This window comes from Watersipora subatra, chromosome 9 (assembly GCF_963576615.1).
Source record: "Watersipora subatra chromosome 9, tzWatSuba1.1, whole genome shotgun sequence".
Classification (NCBI taxonomy): Eukaryota; Metazoa; Bryozoa; class Gymnolaemata; order Cheilostomatida; family Watersiporidae; genus Watersipora; species Watersipora subatra.
In genome coordinates, this window is record NC_088716.1 from 23,153,740 (window position 1) to 23,174,766 (window position 21,027).

A 21,027-nucleotide genomic window follows, 5' to 3' on the forward strand; every position below is an offset into this window, starting at 1 on the left:
TCTAGCGACATATGAGCCGTGAGAGCAAGCTTTAGTGACATTGTGGTAGCGCAACGTCACCAAAGCTTGCTCTCCCAGCTCTTACTAGAAAATTTAGCAATACGGATGCTAGCTTACTCAAATTAGTCAATGGCAACAACATTATCTGCCACTGCTTATAGGCTGTTTTTAATACCCATGCAAAGCAGGATATTCAGCTAGTTGAAGTAGATTTGACTAAATCAGTCACACTTTTGTGTACCTAATCAAGGCAAAAACTGCCAGCGTACATCTACAATTGTACCCCATCAGGTGGCACTTAAACGCTCACTATGTTTCCTTGACACCAATGACGCAGATTCAGAGTTGCGCCAACTGAGCTGGCCAACCAACCGTAGGATTACATGCATGTAATACAGGAGTATAAAAGCTCATGGCAACATCAATTGAGTTTTGAACATAATTTTAAACCATAAAAAAGTATGGAATGTTAAAAACTCTGAGGCGTAAATTTTCTGCAGTTATGTGAAAAAACAAAGTGACAATAATGTAAACTTTCTTAAGCAGGTTGAGACAAAAAGGCATGTTCTTGGCAAGTGTCAGAAAGTCTAAAGCCATCTGTTTCTAACTATACCCATCCTCATATGATCAACTGTGCGTGGATACTTATGATTACTAATAAAAACCAATCAAATTAAGGTTCAAATCATCTGAAGGCTACATGCCAAATTCACAGTCACAGATTATTTTTAACCTAATTGATTACAGTATACGCTGTGTTCAATCTATGACTATTAGGTTTGCTGCGTGAGCACACTTATATACACAGGAAAAAGCAGCTAATCGTGCAAATCAAAACTCAAGTATCGGTATGCAATAACATCTCAGCTTTGTTGATCGAGACTTCAGTTTTAGCAAGAAAAAAAGTGAAAATAATGCACGTAAATATGCTAAAGTATTAAAATATTATGTAATAGCTAAGCATGCAATTCTCCGTTGAAGTCAATCTGATTTCAATATAGAAGTAGTTGAAACGCTTATCCGTATTCTGATACATATCCCCAACTCAATCTAGTAATTCTAGATGGGATTCTGGATACCGAAGGGGAGCTGACTGGATGTCAACACTGAACTAATTCTCATAACTGGTATGCTAAAGCTTTTTTAACTAAACCATATACTACTAAAAAACCGCTTATTCAATTTCTGATACATATCCCCCTACTCATTCTAATAACTCACCATTGATGGTGTGCAACAATCCTAAATCAAAACGATTCAGATCCAAGTCATTTAGATCCAAGTCACTCAGATCCAAGAGCAAGTGGCACCACAAAGTAAGGCTGTATATTGATCACTGAAGTATTGATCAGCCTGCCTGCTCACTTGTGTCGATTCCCGTTCACTGTGCAGGCATTCACACAAGCGTATGAATAACTCAGCCGTTGTATGGGGATTCCCCACGGTTAAAAACAGCATGTAAAACAGAGCTTGCCAAACTGCAGACTCCATCACTGAGGCTGGTGTGATACATCGCTGGCAAAACATCGGTGATCATCAGTGATGGCATTTCTCGCACTATCACAAACCCATCCACATTTACATCAGCAAATATTCTGTGGCATAGGGTTTCCACTGTATAATGTAGTCGCTGAAACGATGAAATCAACTAGCAACTATCATGAAGAGAAATAGAGATGAAGCAATCCGAGACAGTCAACCGACATCGGCAATGTAGTACACATTGCACAGACTGTCGCAGATTTCTGGCAAATTTGGCAGCTGCGATGCCATCGGTCTACAGGGCACATAGTCAATGAATAATTGGCGAGAGCACAATTCCAACATACTGCAATAGAGCATGAACCAGCCTTTACTAGTGTATCGGCAAGACCACTCGGAAGACAAATGAGGCAGCTACCGCCTATAATAATTATAATACAGTGTATTATCTAGGCAGCTCATGAGAATTAGCTACTATATGGTTGTCAAAGCAGGGCCTCTCTCATCATAGAATGTCTCTTCACCCCATTGTTATCTTCTACACCACTTGCCCTCACTTGCCACTTGCCATAATAACATAATTATACTAATACTACACCACGAAGGCTGTTCTAAAATTATCTATTTCTATTGATTTATACAGTAAAAGTATAGCTACAGTACCATTGGGATTGCATAAATTGATGTTTCTGACCGATGAACAATCAATGCACGGGCTTCTCATTACATCTGTAGGAAAGGTCACATGGGTTGGGGAAGCCCCCTTGTTCATTGCTTGTACAGCCACTTACTGCAGTTTTGGATTGCAGCCCAGCCAGGCAAATGGCAGTCTTGTTGACTTCATTAAAATTGACCCCAAATATTTATTTGCAAGTTGTACTCTTTTACGAAACAGACTAGTTATCATGAATGTGATAAGATTTAATCAGTGGTGTCAAGAATACCCTCAGCTAGTCTGTACCTAACCATACCACTTCAACTGCTATTTCACTAGAGCTGCTACATGGTAACTACTTGTCATCTAATGCCAGAACTCGGCTATTTTCCACCTCAACCAACAACGAATATGCAGTGGAACCTCTACTTGAGAAATTAATTCGTTCCGGAAGCCGGTTTGTAATTAGACAACTATGTAAGTAGAAATTCGTTTTACCATATAATTATATGGGCTTAATTTATTCCAAGCCCCGCAAAATTCAGTCATAATTTTTGTTTAAATTATGAATACATTTTATGGCTAAAACCCATAGCAATACAAGTTAAAGAGGAAAAGTACACATGAAAAGAAGAAAGAACAAAAAAATAATGAATAAAAACTACAAATGCTATATTTGTTGGTTTACCTTTGTCATTGGCCGTCTCAACGAGGCTAAGCGAACATCGTGGGCAGTGGGAAGACAGCAATCGGAAGTGTGAGTGTTGTATTTTGTTTTGGTTTTATTTTTGCTCAGAATAAATGTTTTTAAGAACATTAGTAGAAAAACTATGTCGTCATACCAGAAACACCAAACTTGAATTGTTAGAAACAAAAGTTGTTTGACTCTGTATGTGATGTATAATAACTCCCAATTATACAGCGAATGAAAACAAAACGCTTGCTATTTATTGAATTTTCTAGAGAATTAAACTGATTGAGACATGTGGTGCGTCATACCCACAAAACCAAACGGGCAAAAATACGAGCTACATTTTGGCTTTTTATATCTGCAAATGCCTTTGGTGAGTCGCAGCAAAATTTCTATCAAAAGACCTTTCGTAACTTAAAAATTTCGTTTGTAGAGTAATTCATAAGTAGAGGTTCCACTGTACTTACTAACTTTAGAACTGTTATAACTAGCATTACTAAATTCATAAGTAGAAGTTCCACTGTACTTACTAACTTTAGAACTGTTATAACTAGCATTACTAAATTCATAAGTAGAGGTTCCACTGTACTTACTAACTTTAGAACTGTTATAACTAGCATTACTAAATTCATAAGTAGAGGTTCCACTGTACTTACTAACTTTAGAACTGTTATAACTAGCATTACTAAATTCATAAGTAGAGGTTCCACTGTACTTACTAACTTTAGAACTGTTATAACTAGCATTACTAAATTCATAAGCATTTGTTAAAACCTCTTTTCTTATATCATTACTTTGATAATTTAGTTTTATGTATAGTTTATGCTCTTGCATTTAGTTTTCATGTAGTTTTATATAATGAATCTGTTTTAATTCTATAAGTAATTAGTTATAATATTTATCACTGTATCTAAGCTTCAAAAACAAATTTAACAAAATAAAATATGTTGTTATAAAAGTATATTCTTTAACATGCGATACATTCGGTGTACGAACCAAAGATAAACACAAAATATCTTTGAATAACAAGGTTTTATTATATAATAAAAAATATTAATTCAGTCAAAATTTTAACTTGCATCAAGTCAAAACATGCATTGAGATATTTTGCTGCAATGCCAAAGGATTGGAAATTTATTAATGGGCTATCCCTGTTTCAGCAGTACACCAATTTGGTACTATTTACTTAGGGAGGTGCGGCAGTGCCAAAGTCTGTTATTTTGTAAAACTCATTAAAGGAAAGACAGTTTTTAGTTAAATCTGGAGTAACTTCCTCTTGGAACAATTCTCACCATTCTTCATTAGCCGAGTATCTAACAATGAACATTCTGACTTAACAGAGATTACTAGTCACATTACTAGTCACATTACTAGTCACATTACTAGTCACATTACTAGTCACATTACTAGTCACATTACTAGTCACATTACTAGTCACATTACTAGTCACATTACTAGTCACATTACTAGTCACATTACTAGTCACATTACTAGTCACATTACTAGTCACATTACTAGTCACATTACTAGTCACATTACTAGTCACATTACTAGTCACATTACTAGTCACATTACTAGTCACATTACTAGTCACATTACTAGTCACATTACTAGTCACATTACTAGTCACATTACTAGTCACATTACTAGTCGCATGTTTGCTGCTACATGTATGTGCTCATTTATATATAAACTAGCTGTGCCACCCAGCGTTGCCCGTGTAATAGAAGAGTATTTGAACAGAAAATTGATTTTTATTTAACATATAACAACATTTGCCATTCTAACTTTGAAACTACATATCATGAGAAGTTTTTTGTCTTATAAACAATGAGAAGTAGTGAGAGTTTTGCTATTAGCCAGTTTAATAATGTGAGCGATCAGCTTCTCGTGACGTTATGCTATGACCTGCGTTATAGCAAAGCAGTTAGGTATATTGCTCTGATGTAATGACTTATATTGGCAAGCTAGCAATTCCCCTTCTGTAGTCTTGTGGTCAAGGTGTTAGACTGAAAAACGGCTTGGTCCGAGATCGAATCTTCTTCGGTATGGAATATTTAAACAAATATTTTAAGATCTATAGCCGGATTTCCGACGAACATACGGACAGACATTGAAAAATATATATATATAGACTAAATCAGGGCAGTATCTACCTGTTTGAAAATGGTACTGCAGGAAGAGTTCAAGAGGGGTGCCGAGCACCCTCTCGGTGGGGGAAAGGGGTCCGGGAGTGCTCCCCCAGAAAATTTTTTTAGTATAACTAGTCAAAATGGTGCAAATCTAGCACACCTGGCTCCTGATGGGGCACATGTTCTAACAGCAACTTTGACATTACAATCCAGTTTTCTTAATATAAAACTGTTTATTGAGAATGTCTTTAACAACGCTTATTAAAAATATAATGTGAATGAAAGCTGCTGAAGGGGTTGGCCACAGCTAGCATGAGATAGAATTATCATTGGTACAATGCTGAATGGTGTAGGAGACGAGTAGTCTCCTATGAAATAATTTAATTAAATAATATTGTAGAGTTAAAAAGTAAAATTAATAGAGCACCATGTTAAAAATAATGCACTTATACTATAGTCTATAATACTGAGCAAGTAGTAGTAGATTTAAGTTTGAGCTATGCATGTTACATGCATAGCTCAAACTTAAATTTATTTCTATGAACAAAATCTTTTGTACATAATCATTCATTTACATATCTACAACTACAGAACAATACAACCATGTACAATTGTCTCTGTATGAAATGCTTGGAAGCATTCCTTTCGGTAGAGTCCAAAGCTATAACGTTGCCATGCGAGCTACCATAGCAATCGTTCTTCTCTGTATATTCCAAGTATAATAAAAGTGTAAAAAGTTTACATCACTTCTATCATCTGAATTATTGTTATTCTAATCACACCAAAATTCACTTACGATCGGATGATCAAATAATATTTTATTTCACCGTTTTGAAAGTCGAGCCGATGTTGACTGGTATTTCCAGCTTTTATTCTTTTCCAAGGAGGCGCGATTTTTTTAGCACAAAGCAACGCCTTTCGGATAATCGTTTCATATTTTAACTTATCGACTAACATCTTGTTGATGATATTTAAAACTTACTAGCACTCATATCCTTTGTTTAACGTTACGAGACTGCAGCTTTATAAACGCCTACCAAAAGCGACATAAATGCTGTTTCCCCACGGAACCGATAAACCACATTTTGGTCATTTCCCCAGCCAAAGTGTTAAAATCAAGCAAAAATTCTGTGAATTCCGGGATTGTGAGCCTCAAAAAATGGTACTGCCATGGCAGTAGCTGCAGTATAGGAGGATACGGCCTTGACTAGATGAATGCCTGGCATTGCACAAATAATAAAAATCATTTTACATAAAAAAACTTTCAATTGGTTCCTTTTTTTACTCAATAAATTTGAGTAACTTGAGCCAGTACAAATCTTTACTATAATAAGAACCGTGTCCTGTCTCTGAAGTCAGGATTAAAAGATTGCATCATGATTTCTCACATGATCACGATCTGCAAGCGTGATAGATGAAGCTTGAAGCGTGTTATTTTAACCAATCGGCATTAACGATAGACAGGTGTAATAAGTATGACATGCACAATTATTTCACAGTATGGCCAGTTGGAGGTGCAGTCTAATGGGTAGCATGCTGGTCTGCAGAACTGGAGGATCGGAGTTCATTTCTAGTTCAAAGCATATTTTCGTTCTAATAACTTTATCGCTATAACTGGATAGACAGATTATTCAAAGTACAGTGCACCCTCGAGATACGATGTTAATTCGTTCCAGGGTTGGCATTGTATGGTGAAGAAATCGTATATCGGGGTATAAAGACCATTGTAATTATACAATGCAAACACCCCTTGGTGAAAATTGTCAATTTTTTTTAATAAAAATGTGTACATATTGACAATTAGCAACAAAATAGTATGTTAACTTTAGTAATTATAGTTACCTACAGTAACTGTATTGTATTTAGTGTATTTTATTGGTTATGATCTGCAATAAAACGCAAAATTATAATGTGTGTACCAAATTTAGTACGTACGGTAAGGAGTTCTTGCCTTCAAAAGATAGGAATAACATAAACTTTGAATTCACTTATACATGAGCAATCTTTATTGTGGTAATCAATAGTCATATTTTACAATATGTTTTCCACAAGGTACCACGGCATGTAAACTAACTAAAAAGCTGTGTACAACAAAAAAAATAAAAAGGAACGCAAAGAAACTATAGTCTAACTAAAAAACTAGTAAATAGTCTAACTAATATAATAATATTGGAACTGAATGCATAAAATATGTCAGGATAATCGTATCTCGAGGGTGCACTGTACATCATTATAAGGGCATAAGCCCTTATAATGATTTACACAAATTCACATATTAGTATATTTACTGGTTCAAATTCATAACCACTAAATACACTCAAGTTACTCTAGAAAACTATAGTTACTAAGGTTAACACACTATTTGTTACTAATTTTTAATATTTATAGTGATTATACAACGTTTTGATGATTTATACCAGGGAATGTTTACATTATATAATTACTATGGGTTTCTATACCCCTCTATACGACATTTTCATTATACGATGGCAACCCTAAAACAGATTAAAATCATATGGCGAGGTCATATGATTATTCTCTCGTTATAAGGGCATAAGCCCTTATAATGTGTCATTCAAAGTGTTGCCTGAGATCTCCAGGAGTATTCAATTGTTGCAGGCTATAGTAACTTATTACCTAACACACATCAGATGTGTGTTAGGTAAATGCTAAAGATGTTGCTATTGGATTTGACACAGGCTATCCTCGAATTAAAAGTGTATCTTCCTTATTAATCGCATACAAGTCTATATTCAGTTTTTCATCCCCATTCAACAATAGACAGTTTTTAGAAAGGTACTTGTAGAGAATATGAAACCATGCCAGATTATGAATTTCAGGTCTGCCAGTGCCTATGGTATGGAGTGCCATTTGTAAAGTTTTGTGATATCCACAATATAAAAACTTTTTTAGTATATAAGTTCACATGTTTAATATGTGAAGATTCATGTTTAGTATGCTAACTTACATATTTGGTATGCCAACTTACATGTTTAGTATGTGAAAATTTGTGTTTAGTATGTCAGTTCACATGTTCTATATGGCAAGATTCATGTTTAGTATGCTAATTTTCATGTTTAGTATGTGAAGATTGGTGTTTAGTATGTCAAAATTCATGTTTGGTATGCTAACTTTAATGTTTTGTATTGCGAAACGCGCATGTTCGCTATTCCGCTGCGATCCTGTTTGATATGCCAATACGCATTTTTGTTATTCAACTTTTATTTTATATGCGATCTCCTTTTTATTACATTTCGAAGAAATGCTCCTAAGTCAATCACGGCCTGTTTTACACGTAGCCCGCGGCCCATCGATAAATAGTTGGCAAACGTGGAGAATTTCGATCAATAACCCTGGGGAGCGAAGACACTATAGCGAGATTTCCTCACTTGCGTACATCGAAGCTAGCTTTGTCACACTCGTTTAATAGAAAATTCTTTCAAATTCAAAAGTTGCTTGACTTTGAAAAAAGGTAAGAGTCAAGATTCTATTAAGACTCAACTTTCTATATGTGATTTTTTATCACAGCAAGTGAGTATTGTAGGTTACTGTTCTGTTTTGTAGTAACAACGACGTAGAGTTCTTCAACGACCTTTTTTATAATATATTGAGGAAGTTAGTAATTAGATGTTATTAAAAGTTAGATAGTTATTGAGGAATTCTCCAAGTTTGCCAACTATTTGTCGATGGGCCACAGGCTACATGTAAAAAAGGGCGCGATTGACTTAGGAACATTTCTTCGAAATGTAATAAAAAGGAGATCGCAAATAAAATAAAAGTCGAATAACAAACATGCGTATTGACATATCAAACAGGATCGCAGCGGAATAGCGAACATGCGCGTTTCGCAATACAAAACATTAAAGTTAGCATACCAAACATGAATTTTGACATACTAAACACCAATCTTCGCATACTAAACATGTAAATTAGCATACTAAACATGAACCTTGCCATATAAAACAAGTGAACTGACACACTAAACACGAATATTCACATACTAAACATGTAAGTTGGCATACTAAATATGTAAGTTAGCATACTAAACATGAATCTTCACATATTAAACATGTAAACTGATATACTAAAAATGTTTTTATAGTGTGGATATCACAAAATTTTACAAATGGCACTCCATACTATGGTAAGAGCTTTTACCTTGTGACTAGCTCTTACCTGTAGCTAGTCACAAGGTGAAAGTATTCACTTCTCTGGCGAAGGGATCATTTACTGGATGAATTGTTTTCTTTCAAGTTGAATGCTCTGATTCAACACGCTTTAACATTTGAATTGTCCAAAGTCTATGGAGTAGAGCAGTTTCATATTGATCCAAATCTGTTTAAACTGCACATGAAGTGAAAGCTTGACTGCACTGCATTCGATTTTTCTAAGTGGGCTAAAAGCGCAGCCAGTGTCTTTTTATTTGCTATAATTTTAATGTTTCGTGGACATTCCTGAATTGTTTCAATTTTCTATATTTGCTGTCACATATTTGAAGCATGGGACCCAGTGGTGTTGACTGTCAACGTTATAAAGTACAAAACCAGTATTAACAAATACTATTTTGATTATTTTAATAAATGCTACATAAATTTTATTTTCTTGATTTTGTAAAAACTGTGATTTTAACCGAGCCTGACCAATTTTATTACCTGAACATTAAAAATTAAAAATTAAATACATTAAATACATTAGGTAAATATAACAAGCACCAATTGATCTCTTTAAAGAAGAACTCTTTGGAGTCCCTTACTAAAAATTATGCTTTAAAGATCAATGATGATCAATGCTTGTCGTAGAGCAAGCTTGCTCACTCAATTTCTGCATTTAATATATACTATAAAAGATGTGAACCAAACTTCATATACAAGTGTTGATCAATATATAGTTGAGATATAATCAATAATCTAGGGTTACAGGGTCAAAGACGAACTCCGACCCTCAGTTTGTTCAGCAAGAGAAAACTAATATCACGGAACTAAATTATTTTATTTCCCTTGTGATAACCTTGTTATCCTTCTGATTATCATGTTTACATAACATGTAAAGGGCGTCATGCTGTAGTGTGTGCTAGCATAACGCATCGAGTGCTCTAATTTATCCATACAGAATGAACTCTGCTAAGGATTGCGCTCATCTTTTATGGATGTCAATTTTTTTTGGCAGTACACAACATGTGAGCTCAGGGTGTGCCATGGGAAACCAACATGAAAAAACTTGAGTAGTAATATAGTGCAAGTAATATAATATATTATTTTAATATATTATAATATATAATTAATATATATTATATGTATATTAATATATATAATATCTATTATATTAATATAATATATTAATATATATTATATATAATATATGTAATGTATAATATATAATTAATATATATTATAATATATGTATTATAATATATATTATAATATATCATAAAATGATCATAATATATATTACAATATATATTATAATATTAAGTATATTATAATATATATTATAATATTAAGTATATTCCCGCGACCAAACAGAGCGAAGCGATTGGTTGGGAGATTTATGATAAATGCACATGTGCACACAACTCCCGAAAACTATTCATCAACAATGAGACGAACCCTTGAATCAAAATTTCATCAGCAAATTTAACCATCGTTTTGTAGAGTAATTAAAGTATAATAACAATACAAAACACATACAAACCTATTTAAATATGTTACCAAGTTTTTGTAAACCGTCATTATTATCTTAAAACTTATCCATCTAATCGGATTATACACAAATAGACAGATTTATTTAGACGAAAATCGTTATTAAAACTTGTCAAGCCTCACTTTTATAAAAGTTAAGACCGGAAATTGAAACGCCGAGCGACAAAGAATAGAACGATTAAATCGTGCGCATTTCACGAAAAAATAACGTGCACTTTTCACCAGTCTTTAGCATTGTCGAAGGTTTCGGTGATTAACGTAGGAGTACTGAAATCGTTTCATTTTTGCCGATTTCAAATTAACTGACATTTCAGACACATTTGAGTACTTTGGTATTCTAACTGATGTCCAACGCAGTGTAAGTAAAGGATATGACGATGATTTTTTTTTCTAACGATTTTTATGAGATTACGATATTTAATTATAAGTTTGGATATTCTTCTTGATACTTCTTGATATTGTTAGCTATGACGTTTTGAAATGTAAACAAAATTGCGCATTGGTTTTCTATTATTACTGTATGACTATTACTAAGTTTGGATATTCTTTTTGATACTTCTTGATATTGTTAGCTATGACGTTTTTAAATGTAAACAAAATTGTTCATTTGTTTTGTATTATTACTGTATTACTATATTAATAATATTGGTTATTCCAATAATATCAGTGCATTTTACTTCTAATATTGCATTTCTCCTATTGCAGGGGGAGAGATATGAACATATAATCTTTTCCTTTCATTATCGCTGTTTGTCATTACCAAACACTTTTTTAAATAGATTTTCTAAAAATCTATATAATAAATATCACTTTTTGATATTGTTAGCTATGACATTTTGAAATGTAAACAAAATTGTGCATTGGTTTTATATTATTACTATATTAATAATCTTGGTTATTCTAATAATATCAGTGCATTCTACTTCTAATATTGGCCAATATTGCATTTCTCCTATTGCAGGAGGAGAGATATAAACATATAATCTTTTCTTTCATTATTGCTGTTTGTTGTATATAATAACACCCACACCCAGTACATTACAGCTACCATTGCAGTTATCCTATTGCACTGCAGTGTCATTTGACTGCTAATATTGCATTTCTCAACCATCAGTACCCTTTCTTTTTTCCAATATCACTTTGGTCGTGGGCTGTACGACAGTGGAATTTCTAGTATAATATATATTATAATATAATATATATTATGATATATACTAGAAATTCCACTGTCATACAGCCCACAACCAAAGTGATAATGGAAAAAAGAAAAGGTAATGCTGGTTGAGAAATACAATATTAGCAGTCAAATGGCACTGCAGTACAATAGGATAACTGCAATGGTAGCTGCAATAGTAGCTGTAATGTACTGGGTGTGGGTGTTATTATGTACAACAAACAGCAATAATGAAGGAAAAAGATTATATGTTTATATCTCTCCCCTTGCAATAGGAGAAATGCGATATTGGCCAATATTAGAAGTAAAATGCACTGATATTATTAGAATAACCAATATTATTAATATAGTTATAATAGAAAACCAATGCGCAATTTTGTTTACATTTCAAAACGTCATAGCTAACTATATCAAGAAGTTGTGATATTTATTATATAGATTTTTAGAAAATATATTTAAAAAAGTGTTTGGTCATGGCAAACAGCAATAATGAAAGGAAAAGATTATATGTTTATATCTCTCTCCCTGCAATAGGAGAAATGCAATATTAGAAGTAAAATGCACTGATATTATTAGAATAACCAATATTATTAATATAGTAATACAGTAATAACAGAAAACCAATGCACAATTTTGTTTACATTTCAAAACGTCATAGCTAACAATATCAAGAGGTTATGACCGCGCTAAGATCCTCTGGGACTTCTACATCCGGACTGACAAGCATGTCCTAGCAAACCAACCAGATATAGTGGTGGTAGACAAGGAGAACAAGAGGGCTACTATAATAGATATAGCAGTACCCAATGACTACAATATAGCCAGCAAAGAAAAAGAAAAGGTAGAGAAATATTTCCCTCTTAGAGAAGAGATTGAAAAATGCTGGGATGTAAGAACAACTGTAATCCCAGTAGTCATTGGGGCACTGGGGGGCAATAAAACCAGCGCATAAAATGTAGCTTGCCCAACCACCGACAGCAATCGACTCAGGTGAGTTGCAGAAAAGTGCGCTATTGGGAACAGCTAAGATCTTGAGGCGAGTGCTCAAACTCCTAGGTCTCTGATAGGAGACCCAACTTAGAGCAGAAATTACCACCCATACGGGTTAACCGGGTTGAGGAAACAAATTTTTTATATATACAGTCAAACATGGATAACTCGAACGTCAAGGGACCGAGCAAAAGTGTTCGAATTATCAGAGCGTTCAGGTTATCAGAGCACTGTCACAAGTCCATATATTTACTTATTTATTAGTAGATACATGTACATATACAAACTATAATATAAATCAAAAGCACAAATGGCTTGTTTCAAATTAAATGCTTCTAATGTAAAGTTTAAAACGTTTTCATGAAAAAGTATAGAGATTTTTCTATCACTTGAGATTGGTTTGTTGTTTGAGGTGATGTTATTGCCAGGACATTTTTCAGATTGACATTGGCAAAACTTGATCGTTGTTGAAATGCTCAAAAGAAAAGACATTTTTTTCTTTTGGGGTTTTACCCACGATCAATTTTGCCGTTTTTTCTTGAAGTTTATGCAGATTACCTTACTTTACCTGGGATTCGTTAAGAGCATAACTCCGAGGCATTTCAATTAGAAGTTTTACGAGGTTTTACGGTACATTCTATATCACTCACGCTTTTTTAATAGATACTTATTGAATGTACACACGTATTCTGTGTTTAGGTCAAACGATGAATAGTTTTTTTGTAGCTCAGACAACGTATATGTTTAATTACAACATTTTTTAAGACGTTTTAAACATTCAACATTCCGACGTTGATTCAACACGGAATCAACGTCGGAAAACTATTCATCACGGGCTAGCCGGGTCACGCACTCAAGGATTTTTGCCACGCACATACAAAACAACATGCGATTTTTGTTTTGTATGTGCGTGGCGAAAATCCTTGCGCGCGTGACCCGGCTAGCCCGTGCTATTCATCGTATCGCAGTACATATAAATCAAATTTCACCAAACTTTTAGAAAAGTTGACAAAAATATTTTGCCGATGGTGGTAATAACGACGCTTATGAATTACGAAAAGATGAAGTTTACCTCTATGGCTTTGAATAAAGTGATTTTCTAAAGCGATAACAACCGTTTCGGTAGCCGTTGGGCAAAAAAACAGTTCGAATTAACAGTGTTGAGTTCGAGTTATCTATAGCAATTTATCATTACGTGGGAACGGACCAAAGAAAATGTTCGAATTAACCATGTGTTCGAGCTATCCGTGGACGAGTTATCCATGTTTGACTGTATATTTATATATATATATACGTATGCAATTTCTATATATATAAATTTCAATGTCTGTCTGTGTGTCCTTCGTTATGTCCGGCTATTGTATTTATGAATATTGTATTATTCATGAATATTTCTGAATAATTGCACAGCTACTTATTGGCTGTGCAATTATTCGACACAAACGAAAAGCTTTGGAATTGGACAACGAGAGAATTAATTATTATTGATATAAACGATTCATTATTAATATGATTTTGAGGACACTTTTCTACTGATCAGTTGATATTATGGGCTCATAAAGATCAAATAATGTCAAAGTGGCGGTCAAATGGAGGTGGCGTTCAAATAGAGGTGGCGTTCAGTTAGAGGTTTGATGGTAAGCCAGTGCTAGGATAAAGATTGTGTCATTGTGTCATGCTCTTTAAGCGTGTTAGATGTAGCACATGTAGTTTAACCAACCAGCATTAAAGATCGGCAGGTGTAATGAGTGTGATGTGCATAATTATTACATTGTATAGCAATGTAGCTGCATGGACTTATAATTTAGCATGCCTGCCTGCATACCGGTAGGTTCCGAGTTCAAATACCGTTTGAAGCGCATTTTCTCATTCCCAAAACTTTATCGCTATAACTGGACACACAAACAGACAGACGATCAACACTGAGATTTATGTATACTTGCATAAATGTTGCTTTTCTCACTATGCTCCATGCGATGTTATAATCTATGTTTTGGTCTATGTCCATTATAACATAACAGGTCTGATAGAGAATTAGGGTGAGTCAGTGATTTTTATCTACTATATAAACGGCAATCGTTGTCTGTGTGTGTGATTGATTGTCCGCCTTATAGAGCGGTCTTTCCTTTTATCGTCGTACGAATTTCGGTCGTACGAAGCAAACTGAATTAATATGTGTAGTAACAGCAAATAAATTATAGAGCGGTCTTTCTTTTTCCATTCGGTCGAACGAAGCCAACCAAATTAATATGAGTACTAAATATCGTAATTTCGTAATATGGACTATTAGCCGCTACTTTTCTCTGACGATTTGAGCCAAGCGGCTTATATAAAGGTGTGGCGATTCTGTTGTTTTTCTTTCACCGCTCGGGCGCATAAACCGAAATCCTCGGTTAGTACGCTTTTTAAACAGCAAATTTTCTGCCGTGATAAAAAGCACCTTCCTGAGTTCTGCGGCCTATACAAAGGTGTCTATACAGCTATACAAATGTACTATTCATTAAATAAAATAAATTAACGAGTAGTTATTTACATGCAATTAATATTTACTGCCAACGTGTACCGAGAAGGTCACGTAAACGTTTGTTTCTTGGAGCCACTGGAAAAACGCATTTCTCACCTACTAAATTTCCACATCAAAAAGGTAAGTGTTTCTTATACAATGTTGTATTGTCTATGAATTGCCACATCTCCACTACTTAATAACGTTGGATTTGCCGCTGTTCGTGATAGTGGGTCATGTTCATTTCCTTCAGCAGCCGAGTTACTAATTTTTTTCAGCTACGAGTAGGCCTACTGTAACTTACTATTACAGAACTTTCACGAGTACTCCGAGGGTTGCGATACGCTATTGTGAAAAGAAAGAGAGCAGCTGCTATCGACTTACTGTCACCCTGCATCAGCCATGACCAGCTATACGTCGCCTGCTCAAAAGTAGGCACACGCCGAAAACTGTTTCTTCATACGCCCGACAGAAAAACCAAAAATGTTGTTTATCCGCAAGTGTTGCGTTGAACTAACATTGTGTTATTGTTTTATGTCCTTCATGTTCTGCTATACCACATGCAGCATTTTCTAACATATTTTTCAGTATATATATCTTTTCATGCATTTCTTTTCCTTATTGTATCTCATACAAAGGCTATCATGTCGGCGCTTTGTTTTAGTATTGTAAAGTGCTAATGCTGTATCTGCCTTGACATCATACTGTCTGTGCTGTTATACTTATAAATTTTATTGACACAACCTCATTACTGTTTGTATATACCATGTCAAAACACAGGCTATAGACGAAAAACTGGTGAGCTATGATTAGTGCTTTAAGAATGTAAAAGTCTCCATTCAATAAATGCTGGCGATAGCAAAATATTTTGTATAATTTTTTAAAAGATGCAAAACTTTTAAATACTGCCAGTTTGAAGAACTTCAGTTTGCCTAGCAATGTCAATTTCATTATCAGTTCTCTGTACACAAATAGGGCAACTCCGATTTGAGTGGTTTGAGACTGATGCATTGTAGACTAGCTGTAAAACGTATGGCAGATTTACATTGTTCTCCCCTACATTATTGACCTATATGACTGCATATATGTATGCATAGTGTGATCAGGGCAAAAAAATTCAGTAAACTGCATATTTGGAGTTGTTTTACAGTATAAAAGACAACTCTCAATAAACCTCTTGCTGTACATGAATCTGTTCTTGTGGACGGGTTATGCAGCTAGCGGTTTGGGGCGGTGGCGTCACTCGGGGATGCGCGGGAGACCTTTTTCGCCCCGAGTGCAGTGAGTGTATTCAGGCGCGGCTTCCCGGATGAGTTGGCGAGTGCGAGGCGATTGATTGCGAAGCGATTGAGTGCTAGGCGATTGATTGCGAGGTGATTGATTGCGAGGCGATTGATTGCGGAGTGCGAGGCGATTGATTGCGAGTGTGAGGCGATTGATTGCGAGTGCGAGGCGATTATTGCAAGTGCGAGGCGATTGGTTGCGAGTGCGAGGCGATTAATTGCGAAGCGATTGAGTGCGAAGCGATTGACTGCAAAGCGATTGAGTGCGAGGCTATTGATTGCGAGGCGGATGCGGGCCGGATGATTGCGAGGCATTTGATGGCGAGGCGAGTGCAAAAGCGCGATAGTCAACTGCGAGGCGAGTATAGACTGGTCAGCCAAGGCGGGTAGACAGGCCATGGACGGGTATGACGGGCCAGGCCATAGACGAGTATGAACGGATGCATGAATCTAGACACATGAATCTAGAATATTTACAAGATTTTACACGCATCTAGCTGTAAAACACATTGTAGATTTTTATTGTTTTCCCCAATCATTATTGACATCATAATATGTGTATGCATATTCAGGGCAACAATTTCAGTAGACTGCATATTTGGAGTTGTTTTACAGTATGAAAGCCAACTCTCAATAAACCTTATGCTGCACGTGAATCTGTTACTGTAGGCGGGTAATGCAGCTAGTTTAGTATACGTGATATAGTAGTCTGCTGTGTAACTCACTCGAAGGTGAAAAGATTTGCTGGACAGACCAGCAACAGTCATTTGGCAACTCAAAAGTCTACATACAGTTGTTATTTGTCTTATGACGGAATACAGTAATTACTCTTTACTTCGCGTCTCACCTTTCGTGGATTCTTTATTTCACGATTACAAAATGCCGTTAAAAAATAAACGAGAATTAATTAGCGATACATTGAAGAATTAAAATGCATAAATATACATAAATAAAATACATTTATAAACATGCAACTTCTTTCTCACAACAAATCCAGCTAGTCACAAGTACGACTATTCAGACCAGATCAAGTCCAAACTACATCCGTACTAAGTAAGTGCATTTTCTGGCTTAAACTACCGAGACTGAATTCTAAATGTAAGCTGAAAGTCGATCAAGATATCTTCAATTACTTACTTATTATATAGGAAATATATACAATATGTTTATAAAGAAGTTTAAGTGTTCTGGTGTTAAAATTTTGCTCTTATACATATTTTAAAACTAAAAATTCCCCTGTCATACAGCCCACGACCAAAGTGATATTGAAAAAAAGAAAGGGTACTGATGGTTGATAAATGCAATATTAGCAGTCAAATGACACTGCAGTGCAATAAGATAACTGCAATGGTAGCTGTAATGTACTGGGTGTGGGTGTTATTATATACAACAAATAGCAATAATGAAGGAAAAAGATTATATGTTTATATCTCTCCCCTTGCAATAGGAAAAATGCGATATTGGCCAATATTAGAAGTAAAATGCACTGATATTACAAGAATAACCAACATTATTAATATAGTTATAATAGAAAACCAATGCACAATTTTGTTTACATTTCAAAGCATCATAGCTAACTATATCAATAAGTTGTGATATTTATTATATAGATTTAAAAAAAATATATTTAAAAAGTGTTTGGTCATGACAAACAGCGATAATGAAAGGAAAAGATTATATGTTTATATCTCTCCCCCTGCAATAGGAGAAATGCAGTATTAGAAGTAAAATAGCAAGCTGCTGTGTAATATACACAGTTTGAAAGTTGGTTGTGTTGAATGCAAAATGGTTTTGACAGCGATCTGTAACCAAAGTGAAGAAAACGGGTCATGATTACAGAAACCATGGTTAAGTAGGGTGTGTGAGATTTAGAGTTATCTACACTAGCAGAAGGAGAAAATTCTCAGTTATGTGGCAAAAAAATTTGATTCCAGCTTAATTACAGGCTTTTTACAGCAGATTTTATGATCAATAAACTGAATGCATGCTTACCATTAGTGCCGAAACATAGTTTTGAGAAAACTGGTGTTAAAGTTTGAGAAATGAAAACCAATCCACAATTTTGTTTACATTTCAAGAAGTTGTGATATTTATCTAGATTTTTGTATTTACATGCAAAAAATTATGCTGAATTTAAAAATCTAAACAGATTTTAGTTGGTTGTCATAGAAATAGCTGTATACCTATAAGAAAGTGTAGGCCTACAACCTAATTTTGCAGATATTAAAAACGGCTTGGCAGTACTGCGATATTAGGCACAGCCATAGTATTATCAACAAAATCTTTAGAAAAATAATAACAGTAACATGTTGCCCAACATCGGTCACTATATACTTTGATCTTGTAAACTCGAATGATTATTTTTATAATTAAATCTTATAATAGTCTTATAACATCGAATAATTATTCTTATAGTTAAATAATGTAATAATCTTATAAGAGTCGTTAGAAAAACACCATCGTCATTTCTTCTACTTTCACTGCATTGGACATCAGTTGGAATACCAAAGTACTCATTATAAGTGTCCAAAATTTCAGTTACTTACTTTGAAATCGGCAAAAAAACCGGTTACTTTTTACTAGTTCTACGTTAAATACAGAAACCTTCAGCAATTGGACAATGCCTTAAACTGGTGAAATGGGCACGATTTTTTCGTGAAATGCGTACGACTTAATGGTTTTACTCTCTGTCGCACGGCCTTTTAGGCGTTTCGTTGGCCTTTCGCTTTTTTGATGGCGATTTCAGGCCAAATTCATCTGTCTATTTATGTACAATCCGATCGGATGGGTTAGTTTTAGAACAGCGGTTCCCAACTACCTTGGAGCCAAGGACCCCCTGAGCTCTTTATCTAAAAGTCATGGACCCCTTTATAAACATCATAATATATGGTGTTTATAACAATGCCTTTTAAATTGGCGTACATTATAAATTAGAATAATATAAGAGTCAATAGATTTGACATGTTTCTATTTATTTACTTACATAAAGCAATGCTATACTAAATTGCTTTGACTGTTAATTTTCAGTTTGTTAGTGGGATAGATTATACTTTTTGTTTTTCACCAAATTCTCAATTTTTGGGGAAATGGTTGACAAAGCGCATCGCATGTCATTTTCAAGTCCTAGTCGGTTTCGTTGTTTCGATTTGAGAACAGCTATGGAGGAGAAAGCAGACTCGCATAGGTATGTAGACACAAATGGGAGCAGAGTTCGAAGGGCGCGTTTGGCCGTCTGTGGATGAATCATGGAAGACCAAAATTCTTCAATGGTTTTATCTTCATAAACATTTTTGGTTATTTTACCGATCTGCTGGTTTCATTTTGTTGTCAAATAAATATAGTTGCCAAATATTGTCACAATTATGATCAGTCAGCTGCCATTAACAAGCATTCATGATATTAATAGTAGCCATTGTGAAATGACCCAAATTTGGTTTTACAACTAGATTTTGAGTATGAAAACTAAACTGCACAGCTTTGCTGCTGTCCCAATCTTATTGGCCTGGTCAAACAATGTGACAATGACAAAAGACTGCCATTTTATATTATAGGTGGAAAAATATTAATCAAAAACTAGGGAAAAAAGGCCGTTGTTTGGGTGATTTCGGGTAAATTATATTTAAATTTAAGCATATACTAAGACCCCTACCAATCTGAAAATTGGTAAAAATAAGTAAGTTGAAATGTGTTTTTTTCCATGGATCTTAGTATATCGCTCAAATTGAAGAGAGAAAGAGAGAATTATGTGTTTGCTGGTTACAGGTTTTGTTGTTTTGTACTACTAACCAGAAATCAGGTACTATCCAGCGATTGATGCAGATAGGTGATAAAAGTCTAGACCCAAAAACCTAACATGACAACGCGACCACCTCGCGGGAATTGCATTAGCCCGGAAACCCAGGCTAGCACAATCTCAACAGACTTCGATCATTAAATCCCGCCCATATGATAGCCGTCGCCTATCCTTTTAGGGTTTTATATCATTGACCCAACCACTATGACAGAAATAGCTTTAAATATCTAGCTAGAAAAACCGATGCTGGCACCAGCCTGTGGACCCCCTCAAAACCTCCTGTGGACCCCTAGGGGGTCCATGGACCACCAGTTGGGAACCACTGTTTTAGAATATTGTCTACAAATGATAAAGACTTGGTAACATATTTAAATAGGTTTATATGTGTTTTGTATCGTTATTAAACTTAAACGACTCCATACAAAATGGTTAAATTTGTTTATGAGATTTGGGCACAAAGGTTTGGGACAGCCATTCATAATTTTCATGAGTTGTGTGCACATGTGCATTTATCATAAAGCTCCCAAACAATCGTCTTGGGATTATAGTTTGTTATATTATATTATAATATACATATTATAATATAGATTATATAACACAGCAAATCTTACACAGCGTGAATGAC